At 42.0% G+C, this 13,656-nt stretch overlaps 1 non-coding gene across 1 annotated transcript; it reads right to left on the reverse strand.

The window, feature by feature from the left end:
- Positions 1–295: 295 nt before the first annotated feature.
- On the reverse strand, positions 296–402 carry LOC143928598 (U6 spliceosomal RNA). The gene has a single exon (XR_013262440.1). It is a non-coding gene; the product is annotated as a U6 spliceosomal RNA (small nuclear RNA).
- Positions 403–13,656: the final 13,254 nt, after the last annotated feature.

Genomic DNA, 13,656 nt, shown 5'->3' on the forward strand with positions numbered 1-13,656 from the left:
GATAACTGTGATGTAGTGTCTGCTGTCGACCATCATTAATCTTTACGGGGTCAACCTACTGCTTGTGGTATTCGACTCCAGGATGTCTTTGTACATCTGAGAGGCCTTATAGGACGACCAATTGCCCCAGATTGCAGCATATATCGCAGTCTTATCAAGTGAAGTGTAGATCAGCTCCTCCATTTCCGCCATTCTATTAATTCGATGGAACCACTCGACTAGGGTCGGCACAGAAGCCACTCGCCAATGGATCGGTACGCACATTCTAGCCACATTGATCATGTGTAGAGCAAGCAAAAATATGGAACGCTTCACGAATTTGCATGTCATCCTTGCGCAGGGGCCATACTAATCTTCTCTGTATCGTTCCAATTTTAGTATATGTGCTGCCGAAGCGAGCACCATATGCTTTTAGTAAGCTGCCAACCATTACTTTATTGAAATTATTTCTTTTTTCAAAACATTTTCCTTGGCGCAACGTATATATGTTCAAGTACTTTATCAAGACATGATTCAAGAACAATTAATTTTCTTTATTCAACCCATAAACATTAATTGTGAGGTTTGACAATTATATTATCAGTGTTAAAGGTACTCTCAGCCCTTGAAATATCGGTTTGTGAAATTTCAGAAAGATCGGGGACATCATTTTTATCTAGTGTTATTTGGTCTAATGAGGTATTCATTAAATCATCTATATCCATACTTTCAATGGGATTATCTTCTTCCAAATGTTTTCCATAAATTTAAGAAATAATATCATTAGCCACCCACCTTAACCAGGAAGAATGAGTGGGTCCTTATACAGGCAGATGAAAAAGTATAAGTCAAATGAGGGCCTCAAAAAATATATAAATAAAATAAAAAAAATGTGGATGATCATTGATTGTAATAGAATTAATTTTAATAATTTTAATGTTGTTATAATGATAAGTTTGTAGTCATTAGAAATAATTAATTGGGGGGTGGAGCCCGCGCGCGCGGAGCATGGTCGCATAGGAAGAGGGCTCCCGGCGGACCGAGACATCCAGCGGCTAACAAAGCGACATAGGGCAGATATTTACACTGCATTCGGTGCCCTCTTTCTTGTACTACATTGGAGGATGTCGCGGCGGAGGAAATCAGGGAAACATCCCGGTAAGATGACGGATTTTTATCCACACTCCGGCCGCTCTTTATCTCAAGATGGCGCCGATGATACACGCGGCCTCTCAGACATGCAGCCGAGCAGGACAGAGGAAGAGAAAGGTAGCGACCATAAACAGAAGGGCCAGACCAGACCTCTGACTGTTAACTCCAGGCCTTCCTCTAGTGCAAATAGCCCGGTGAAATCTAGACCCAGACTCTCCGACGAGGCTACGGAAGGGGGACAAAAGGAGGCCCAGGCTGCGTTAGATGACACGCTGGAATTTCAGGACGCCATAGCATCCTTCCCCACTAACAACCTGCCAGTCATAGACTCTACGTTGAAGGACATGCTGCTATCCTTAAGAAGTGCTATTCACACTGACATGTTACATTTGATGTCCCAATGCAAATCGGCGGTGACGGTGGTCAGCGACCGGGTTTCACACATAGAGCACAAGATGGGGGAATTCACGGATACATTCAATAGCATGGTGGATGCCCACAACGACCATGATGACGATATCACCTGGCTTAAAGACAAAGTGGCGGACCTGGAAGACCGATCCAGGAGAAACAACGTTAAAATAAGAGGCATTCCTGAATCGGTCCAACCCCAAGAATTAACGGCATATTTTACCAAAGTTTTGACAGAACTATTGCCAGATCTTCCGTTGGAAGATTTAATAATCGATCGGATTCACTGCCTCCCGAAACCGCAGCACATCCCTGCCAAGCTACCTAGAGATGCAATAGCCAGGATACATTTCTATCGGGTTAAAGAACGGATGCTTCAAGCTATCCGACATTTGGATGATCCCCGAAATGTCTACAAGGCTTGTCCTTCTTCCCAGACCTTTCGGCTCATACGATGAAAAGAAGACGTAACCTGATGACCATTACGAAGCCTTTAAGAAACCACAATATCCCCTATCGTTGGAACCACCCTGCCACTTTGGTTATTCGTAGAGACGATTGGGATTATCGAATCAACACATTGGAGGAAGGTCTACGTCTACTGGAGAAATGGAAGATCCTCGTTTCGGACGAAGCAAGCCCTAGAAGCCGCCAGGGTTCCCCTTCATCGGAGAAATTAGTTTCAATCCTCTCTCTTTGCACTGTTACAATGCCCTTTATTTTTTTTTACAGTTCCACAAGTTCTGGATGTCTCGCCCGGTGTCCAAGTGATTACCTACCCCCACTTTTCAGCTGTTTACACAAGCTCAGATTCTGCAAGAATCATTCGTTTTTATTTGTGTTTTCCAAGCACTTAACTAGTGCCTTCGTTCGCAATTTTATTGGCGACTTCATTTTTTTGACTTTTGATTTTGTGGACGTTCAAATTTCTTTATTTTTCACTTTTTGTTTAAACCTCTCCCCAGGTTATTCACTAATACAATTGTCACCAGCAGACAATTTTGACTCTGTTTTGAAAAATATCCATTTCTCTGGTATTTTACGACATACTGTTTAACTGCATAGGTTAGTTGAAATTTTTGAACTTCCATACAGGCAAATACCCCACGGTAAAGTACGGTGTTTATTCAAGTAGTATAGAATTGGAACTCCCATTATTCTGCTATAATGTCCTTTAAAATTTCATGTTTGAATGTGAATGGCCTTAACACACCTAGCAAGCGGCATATGCTGTGGAGGATGGCACATTCCTTGAAATGTGACGTCCTTTGTTTACAGGAGACACATCTCAAGGACACTACTCATCCTATGCTAAATCACAAGCAATATCCCCACGTCTATTTAGCCAATGCTTCGAAAAAAAAGAGAGGTGTGGCGATATTGCTTAAAAATACGGTAGCATTCAAACCTATTTCTCACCACTGTGATAGTGCTGGCAGATATATAATTTTGATTGGTGAAATTAATAACGTGACCTACACGTTGGTCAATACATATGTCCCAAACTCCAGACAAGTTTCTTTTTTAAACAAATTATGGAAAAAAATTCAGAAGGTCAAATTGGGCCATCTAATTTTGTGTGGCGACCTGAATACTGTTATGGATTCTCATATGGATACGGCAAACACTTCGGTCACATCATATCGCAGACCAACCTTGTTTAATTTCTCCCGTTCCACGGGGTTATATGATGTTTGGAGATGCCAGCACTCCACAGAAAAAGATTTTTCATATTTTTCGCGAGCCCATCTATCATACTCAAGAATTGACTTGTTTCTGGTAGATAAATTCCTGCTGCAGCGTATTTCGATGTCTGATATAGGGCATATAGAATGGTCAGATCATTCTCCGGTATCAATCACAATAGGTAGAAATATCTGTTCGACTCGTGCTAATAGATGGAGAAATGACACACAGCTGTTCAGAGTCCCAGACATTGCTAAAGGTATATCTAAGTCAATTGAAGAATTTTTTAATATTAATAATGGAGAAGCAGATCCATTCGTGGTTTGGAATGCCCATAAGGCATTCATGAGGGGCTATCTGTTAAAAGAGAGTGTGAAGTTGAAAAGGTCAAGGAGGCAGCACATGGACAACCTCTTGAAAGACATATCTGATTTGGAAATTGCAAACAAACAAAAACCATCACTATCACTCAGTAATAAACTGACGGAGGCAAGGAATGAATTGCGAGCCCTACTTGTAGCCCAATATTCTCGTAATATTCATATTCTGAAAGCAAATCAATATACCCATGGGAACAAGGCGGGTAAGCTATTAGCAACCCAACTTAAAGAGAGAATGGTTAAACAAAAACTTCCCTTTATACATCATCCTGATTCCGGAGTAAAATTAACTAACCCTAAAGATATTGCGGATGCTTTCAGCTTCTACTACAATAGTTTATACAATTTGAAAGAAGACACTAATACTCCCCAACCCACTCCAGATATCATCAATGACTTCTTGGAGAAAATTAATCTTCCAACTGTTTCACAAGCTGACCTCGAGATTTTAAATGCCCCATTCTCAACTCTGGAGATCCAAAAAACGATATCTAGCCTTCCAATCAACAAAGCACCTGGTCCAGACAGTTTTTCGGCAGAGTATTATAGATGCTTTGCTGAGTCTTTGATTCCTAGAATGCAGGGGATGTTCCATGCTGCTGCCTCCTCGGCCTCATTCCCAGAGGAAATGCTGCAAGCCACAATCATTACGCTTCCAAAACCGGGAAAGGAACCGGACAGGCCACAGAACTTTAGGCCCATCTCACTTTTGAATGTGGACCTGAAGGTGTACGCCAAACTGTTGGCGAACAGGATTGCAAGATTGCTTCCCTCCCTGATACAACAAGACCAAGTAGGTTTTGTGGCAGGCAGACAGGCAACTGACGCTACAAGGAGGGTTTTGAATCTGATCCACTCGGCGTCCGGGGGCGGGAGTGCGGCTGTGCTCCTGTCCCTGGACGCCGAAAAAGCTTTCGATCGTGTCCACTGGGGGTACCTCTCGGCGGTCCTTTCGAAATTTGGATTTAAAGGTCCGGTTCTCTCCGCCATTTCGGCTCTATACTCGAAACACTCAGGGCATGTTTTTACTGAAGGCATGTTCTCAGAACAGTTTTGCATCACAAATGGAACACGACAGGGGTGTCCGTTATCACCCTTAATTTTTGCATTACTGATGGAGCCGCTGGCGGAGAGAATTCGGACCCACCCTCAAATACAAGGCATTCGGATTGGAAGCTCTAGACATGTGATTTCATTATTCGCAGATGATGTGATTCTATCAGTTGAAGATCCAGCAAGATCATTATATGCTATTCACGACATATTGACCGAATTCAACCACATCTCCTATTATAAGATAAATGCTTCAAAGTCCAACGTCCTGAATCTAGGAGTAGACAAGATAACTCAAGAGCAAATTCGAAGTAAGACGCCATATCCCTGGACGGATGGGGCAATACAATATTTGGGAATCAAGGTGTCCAAATCCATATCTCAACTATACACTCTTAACTTTGAACCCATGATAGGAGAACTAGAAAAAGAAGTAAATAAACTAAGGAAATTTTATTTAACCTGGTCAGGGAGATTAGCGGCCTATAAAATGTTCTTACTCCCTAAACTGCTATATTTGTTTAGGGCGCTCCCCATACGGTTACCTTCAGCCTACTACCGTAGGCTACAAGGCCAATTAGCCAACTTTATTTGGGCAGGGAAAAAAGCAAGGTGCAAATTTTCCACTGTGACTAAACAGACTAAGGCTGGGGGAATGGGTGTACCGAACCTCAAAGACTATCACGTTGCAGCCATTATAGATCAGCTTCGATTCTGGTTCCAATCCTCTGAAACAAAACATTGGTGTAGCTGCGAACAAAATCAAGTAACCCGAGGATCTCTAAAAGAAATAATCTACGCCACAACTATAGGTGACCTAAAATTACAATTTCAACATCCTACGATAGCCGCAACAATTCAGGCATGGAACTCTTTTATGTATAATAGAGATGTGACGATTAAACATAGAACTATTCCCATCACTTTGTCGACATTATCGCTTTTTACTACTGACTTAAACCTAAAATCTTGGTCAGATAATGGTGTTTCTCATATACATGATTTAATGGACGGCTCGCAAGTAAAGTCCTTCAACGCTCTCCAGTCCCAATTCTCCTTACCCGCGACTGAATTTCTGACTTATGCCAGATTGGCGAGTATAGTTCCTAAATTGGGGAAATATCATCTTGAAATTCCAGAATTTGTGTGGGAAATGTGGCAGCCGGAGTTTGGTCGCGGGAGAGGAATCACAAGATTGTACAGTATCATTGGGTGCAAGTCAAGTTTTGAAGTGTTACCCCCATTATTTAAATGGGAGAAGGACTTAAACATTAGGATCACACGTACCCAATGGATATCGGCTATTAAATATAACTATACACTCACCAGATGTTCACATTTTAGAGAGACAGCACAGAAAATAACTTGGAGATGGTATAAAACCCCTTACATTATAGGGAAATATAACAAAGATGGATCAAATCTATGCTGGAGGAAGTGTGATAAGGTAGGCACATTAGCACATATGCTCTGGTACTGCGTATCTGTACGGTGTTTTTGGGACTCGATATCTAAGGTAATAGCACGACTTACAGGTATCCTAAACCCGCTCAAACCAGAACAAGCTCTTCTAAGTATAGATATGGATATTTATCCCCCCTCGTGTCGCACTGTAGTTATGCACATAATATTTGCAGCCAGATTGATTATTCTGCGGAAGTGGAAGTCTACAGTTATACCTACTTTAAGGGAAGTGTTATATTTAGTTGATGACTCTTACTCTTACGAAAAAACTATTGCTTTTAAAGAAAATAATATTAAGTCATTTTATCAGAGATGGAAATTATGGGAATCTATGTACAGTAAACATTGTTGAATGTTGATACATTCCTTCAACTTTTATGTGGTGACTTTACTCTGTATTATTCTTTATGTTTTGCTGGTGGAGATGGAGTCTGCGTACTCCTTAAGTGATATTTCTTTTCATTTCACGTTACAATATTGTTCTTGTAACTTGTATACTTCGTAAAAACTCAATAAAAAACATTTGTTAAAAAAAAAAAAAAAGAAAGAAATAATTAATTGGTCCCTGGAGTATTTGTATATGTATGTAATATTATAATTTTAGCAATTTAAGTTTACATAGTAGATAGCGACATATTATTCACATATAGCGATGTATTGTATGAACAATTTTTAACATTATAATGGTATGGGAAGTCGCCATGGAGATCAGTGGTGTGTTTGAGGTAGATCACTCTGCGGATATTTAAATCTGCCTAGCTATTCGGGTGACACATTCCCCAGCTCAATATATGTGATACAGGAAGTGGGAGTATTCGCATAAGCTGTGAACGGCTGTGATGACACCTGGAGGGTTGCTTAGACAACAACAGGGTATATAAGGGTGTCTAGGGAATGAAGGCCAATGAGATGCCGACACGTGTTTAGAGGGGAGGAGCCAAATCTGTGAAGCATCGTGAGTGTAGATTTGCGGTGAATGAAGTGATGATTTGAGACATGCTGTTTTAAAGTTTTTATCTTGTAAGTGGATTTGTTTTGGGGGCATTTAATAAACATGCATAGTACACTATGGCACTGGTGTTTGTTGTTTCATGTCTATAACCTACGGAAGTAATAGTGTGATTGAGCACTTATGAGAAAGTGAAGGAAGGTTCATCTGACGGCAATACAAATGGTGATTACTCACACAGAGGAGCAGTCTGGAGACTGTAGGATTACCATTGGAGAGTGAATGTTGATCCATTGTGGTGGACACGAGGAGTGATTTGTCTATGCTTTTACATTCATCTTTGAGGTGAGCAGGCACTTTAGCTGGTGGAGGTGTTCACTGGATATTGGTCCTTTTGAGGACAAACACACACATGATTATTTTGGAAGCAATGACACAGGTGAACTGTTTTTTTTCAAATTTTTGGACATTTTAATTTTTTAATTTAAAATATTTTTTTGATCATGAAATGGTTAATATAAATTTTGTATGTACATTATTTAATGAGACAACACTGCACTATTTAGAAAACAATGCAATGCAATAAAACTTTAGAACTTTGACTTTGACAGAGATGACTATATATATATAAACACACACACACACACAGTATCTCACAAAAGTGAGTATACTCCTCACATTTTTATAAATATTTTATTATATCTATATTGTATTGTATAACAGTGTGAATTTTTTGTCCCCTCAAAATACAGTTGTGTGAAAAAGTATTTGCCCCCTTCCTGATTTTTTTTATTTATTTTTTTTGCATATTTTTCACACTTAAATTATTCAGATCATCAAACAAATTTTAATATTACACAAAGATAACCCATGTAAATCCAAGATGTGTTTTTTAAATTATTATTTAATTTATTAAGGGAAAAAAGCTGTTCAAACCTGCTTGGCCCTATGTGAAAAAGTAACTGCCCCCTCCCATGCTGAATCGAGAATGAACTGTGATTAACCAATTTTTTTTGGAAAGCTCAGTTAAATTTTACTTGCCACACCCAGGCCCGATCCTTGCCAGACCTGTTGAATCAAGATATCACATAAATAGAAGCTGTCTGACAAAGTGAAGCACGCTAACAGATCACAAAAAGCCACACACCATGCCACAATCTAAAAAAAAAATCAAGAACAGATTAGAAACAAAGTAATGAACATGTATCAGTCTAGGAAGGGTTTCAAAGCCATTTCTAAGGCTTTGAAGCTCCAGTGAACCACGGGGAGAGCCATTATCCACAAATGGAGACAACTTGGAGCAGTGGTGAACCTTCCCAGGAGTAACCAGCCTACAAAAATGACTCCAAGAGTAGGGATGGGCTTTAAGTTCAAGGCGAACATGAATGCGACTCAAACATTGGCTTTTCGCCAGTTCGCCAAACAGCAAACAATTTTGGGTGTTTGCGGTAAATTCGAAAGCCACGGAAAACCCTTTAAAAGTTTATGGGGGAAATCAAAAGTGCTATTTTTAAAGGCTTATATGCATGGTATCCAGTGTTTGGGGACATGGGTCCTGCCCCAAGGGACATGTATCAATGCAAAAAAAAAAGTTTTAAAAGCGGCCTTTTTTTGGGAGCAGGGATTTTAATAATGCTTAAAGTGAAACAATAAAAGTGTAATATTCCTTCAAATTTTGTACCTGGGGGGTGTCTATAGTATGCCTGTAAAGGGATGCATATTTCCCATGTTTAGAACAGTCTGACAGCAAAATAACATGTCTAAAGGAAAAAAGGTCATTACAACTAATCATGGCTATAATGAATTGTCGGTCCAACAATACATATAAAAGTTCATTGATAAAAACGGCATGGAATTTCCCCACAGGGGAACCCGGAACCAAAATTAAAAAAAAAATGTGTGAGGGTCCCCCTAAATTCCATACCAGGCCCTTCAGGTCTGATATGGATATTAAGGGGAACCCCATGTCAAAATTTAAAAAAATGGCATGGGGCCCCCCAAAAATCCATACCAGACCCATATCCGAGCATGCAACCTGGCAGGCCACAGAAAAAGAGGGGGGACGAGAGAGCCCCCTCCTGATCCATACCAGGCCACATGCTCTCAACATTGGGAGGGTGCTTTGGGGTAGCGTCCCCCCAAAGCATCTTGTCCCCATGTTGATGGGGAGAAGGGCCTCATCCCCATAACCCTTGCCTGGTGGTTGTGGGGGTCTTCGAGTGGGGGGCTTATCGGAATATGGAAACCCCCTTTAACAAGGGGACCCCAGATCCCTCTGTGTGAATTGGTAATGAGGTACAAATGTACCCCTACCATTTCACAAAAAAAAAGGGTTAAAAAACACAAGAGACGATTTTTGACAAGTCCTTTATTTATTTCTTATTCTTTCTGTTTCTTCTTCCATCTTCTTTCTTCTGGTGTTTCTTCTGTGTTCTTCTTCCTCTCCATCTTCTTTTCTTTCAAAACATTTTTATTAGCAAGTAACAAAATAATTACACAGTACGATATAGACTTTGAGCATGCGAAGAGATTCGGTGTACAATAAGTAAGCAATAACAGTGGGACATAGTCCCTATAAAACAACATCAAAGAGAACAATGGTTTATGCAATTCGGATCATAAAGAAGAGTAATACTCTAATTAAACAGTCAAGTGCCATATAATCCGGGATCACCAGGGGAGGTAAAGAAGGTGACTCCCCGGGCTAAGATCTATACGTTAGCGTAGAGTACAGGTACTGCGAGTGCCGCGATTTTCGGCGATAGGGGAATAGGATAGCGATAGAAGTTAGACTAGGAACAAGAAAAGAAATAAAGGAAGGAAAAGAGAAGAGAGGGAAGTAGAGAAGGAGAGAAAGGCTGTGGATCGACCGTCCCGCACGGGCCCCGGGCATGTATAATGAGGGTCTCCTTAATATGATGAAGTTTAGATACCTATAAGGTCGGAGTCTAGGCCAGGGGGTAGAAAGTGTGTGATCCATGGCTGCCAGATCTTACGAAATCGGGGCATGCGATCTAGAATTTTCGCCTCAATTTTACAGTGAATCATTGCTTGCGTGACCCTATTTTTAACTTCGGCTACAGGGAGTATAGGCGTCTTCCAAGCCCTAGCAATCATTTGCTTTGCTGCCGTTGTAAGTTGGAGAAATAGGGACAATTGGTTTCGAGTGCAATTGTGGGGTGCAAGATTAAGTAAGGCTAGAGATGGATCGGGTGGTATAGGGCATCCCAGAAGTAAGGATGCTATCTGGAATATAGCTGTCCAGAAACTTTGAACAATAGGACATGTCCACCAGATATGCAAATGAGTGCCTGCATCAGCACAGCCTCTAAAACATGAGGCAGGATAACCCAGGACAAATTTAGCTATCCTAATGGGGACCAAATACCACCGCATGAGGACTTTAAAATTTGCCTCAGAGGCAACAACATTTTGAGAGGCTTTACAAGTATTGGCCCATATTTGCGACCATATATCATCGTTGTAGTCTATATTAAGGTCTGCAGACCATTTTGAGGTATAGGGTGGGAGGGGAGCAGGCAGGGAGGTGAAATGAGAATACAACTGAGAAATAATGCCCGGCGCATGTGGGTCAGAGTCGCATATTTTTTCGTAGGGTGACATATATTCTTGTACATTATCAAATTTAGGTAGCGAGTTTACAAAATGGGAAATTTGTAAATATCGAAAGCATTCCTTATTGGGGAGTCGGAATTGAGCTTGTAGGGTAGGGAAGGGTTTGATCGTGCCATACTTTGTAAGATCACAAATTCGGTCCAGGCCTGCCCGAGACCAAGCCTCAAATAAGCCCGGCTCGGAGTAGGCTGGGCCAAATAGGGGGTGTCCAAAGATAGAGAGTAACGGTAAATGTTGTGATTTAAGGTGAAAAAGTTTGTGGTTCATGTCCCAAACTTTAATTGAGTGCTGGGTTATCGGGTTAGTAAGTTTACCTCTTTGCGAGGAGGGGAGCCATAGAAGATTGGTTATAGTAATAGGGTGAGCATCTATGGCCTCAAGACTAACCCAAATCGGTATTTCAGTTTTGGCATGATATAGAGTGAGCTGGGCTAGCTGGGCCGCATAGTAGTAATAGCGGAAATTTGGTACGCCCAATCCACCCTGAGCTTTGTGACGATAGAGCGTAGACTTAGAGATTCTGGGTCTAATTGGCCCCCATATGTATTTGAAAATTTTGCTTTGTACAAGGCGATGATAATAGGGTGGTATTGGGGTTGGAAGGACACGGTATAAATAGAGTAATTTAGGTAGCACCGTCATTTTGACTGCCACGACCCGACCTAGCCACGAAACACAGAGCGGTTGCCAGGCGGCCAAAAGATTTGTCAACTTTCGCAGCAGGGGTAGATAGTTGTGTTGGAATAGATGGGAGGGATTAGCTGTCAGGTGTATGCCTAAATAGGGAATTGAGGTTGAGGACCATTGAAAAGGAAAGTTATTGCGTAACCTATCACGCTCTCCTGCAGACAGAGATACATCAAGGGCTTTAGATTTGGATTGGTTGACTTCCAGTCCCGATATCCCCGCAAAATTGTCCAATACTTTACATAAATTAGGAAGGGTAGTGTGGGGGAAAGTTATAAATAGGAGAGCATCATCTGCAAACAGACAGATTTTATGGGTGGTAGATGCTACTTCTAACCCCTTAATATTTGGGTCAGCTCTAATCAACGCTGCCAAGGGCTCTATAGCTAATGCAAATAGTATGGGGGAGAGGGGGCAACCCTGCCTCGTCCCCCGGTGGATAGGGAAGAATTCAGACCGGAAACCCGCATACTGAACATAAGCTCGAGGCTGGGTATATAAGGCCGTTATCCAGCTTAGAAAGTGGGGACCGAAACCCCAGTAACGTAGGATATATTGTAGATACGGCCATGATACCGTGTCGAACGCTTTGCGTATGTCTAGTGAGAGCAAATGCATGGGGATATTCCGAGATTTAGCAAGATGCTGAAGAAGAATGACCCTTCTGATGTTATCGCTGGCTTGTCTACGGGGGATAAATCCTACCTGATCTTTATGTATTAGTTTCCCTATCAGGGGATTCAGGCGAAGTGCAAGGACTTTGGCTAGAATCTTAATGTCAACATTAAGTAACGATATTGGCCTAAAGTTAGACCATAGGGTGTTGTCTGTATTTGGTTTAGGAATCATTGAGATAATAGCCGTTAAGGTATCTCTGCCAAGAGATTGTTGCTGGAGAAGAGAGTTAAATGAATTAGTAAGAAGAGGGGAGAGCGTATGCGCAAATTTCTTATAATAGGTCGCCGGGAGCCCGTCGGGGCCAGGTCTTTTATGGGGTTTCAGGGATTTAATGGCCGCAAGGATCTCCGTCGTAGAAATGGGGGCATCTATTGACTCACGGTTAGTAGCTGATAAATGAGGAAGAGATACCGCTTGTAGGAGTGAGTCCGCTCGGGAACTAGAGAAGGGGGTTCCGGGTTCGTATAACTTAGACAGTCGTGATTTGAACTCAGATAGAATTTTGATAGGGTTACTGGTCAGGCCACCTCGATTTAGCTTCAGGTTGTCGCAATCGCATGGCTAGGAATGTGTCAGGTTTGTTTGCCTGAGGCCACGTACACACGGGCGGACTGTTCGCCCAACTTAGTTTGTCAAACAATCCGACAAACAGTCCGCTCAAAATTTGCATGAGCGGACTTGACCACACACGATGAACGAACAGTCCGCTGAAAGCGTGCGCGATGACGTGAACGGCACGTACGACGGGACGAGAAATTCGACGTCCAATACACTGCAATGCAACCTTCGCCGTGTAAATCCTTTCTGAGCATGCGCGAAACTTAGTTTGTCGAACAAGCCTACACACAAGCGGACTGTCCGCTCAAACCAAGTTTCAGCGGACTGTCTTACGGGAATTCCGAAAAACTTTGTTCGTCAGACTGTCCGCTGAAACTGTCCGCTGAAGCCCACACACGAGCGGACTGTCCGCTGAAACACTGTTCAGCGGACAAAGTTGGGCGAACAGTCCGCCCGTGTGTACGCGGCCTTAGTGTATACCGTGTGGGCCGATTTACGTATTGCTTTATCTGCGTCCTCAGCTAACAGTAAGTCCAAGGCGAGCTTTGTTTTTTCCAGGGTTAGTCTACTGGCTTCTGATGGGGTAGCTTGGAATTGGAGAAAGTGACGCTGAAGATCTTCCTCCAAGTGTTGTATTCTATGTCGCCTATCTCTATTGAGGTGGGAAGATACCGAGATGCAGGTGCCACGTATGACTGGTTTGTGAGCTTCCCAAAGCAGAGTAGGGGATATACCCGGTGTGGTGTTAGTGGATACGTATTCATTTAGTGCTACTTGGATATCAAGACAGTAGGATTGATTGGATAGAAGGGTTTCATTCAAGGACCAAGTCCTGTCAGTGCTACGCGGGAGCATTGAGGTTAAGGTCGTGATCACCGCGCAGTGGTCTGACCATGTGATCGGCTGGATATGAGAATGTAAGAGAGTGGGTGTAGAAGATACCTTAATAAAAATGTGGTCAATTCTAGAAAAAGATTTGTGGGGATTTGAATAGAAGGTATAATTCCACTTAAGAGGATTACA

This window comes from Lithobates pipiens, unplaced genomic scaffold, assembly GCF_037356315.1.
Source record: "Lithobates pipiens isolate NorthernLeopardFrog02 unplaced genomic scaffold, aLitPip1_a1.2 Scaffold_23, whole genome shotgun sequence".
In the NCBI taxonomy this organism is placed as follows: Eukaryota; Metazoa; Chordata; class Amphibia; order Anura; family Ranidae; genus Lithobates; species Lithobates pipiens.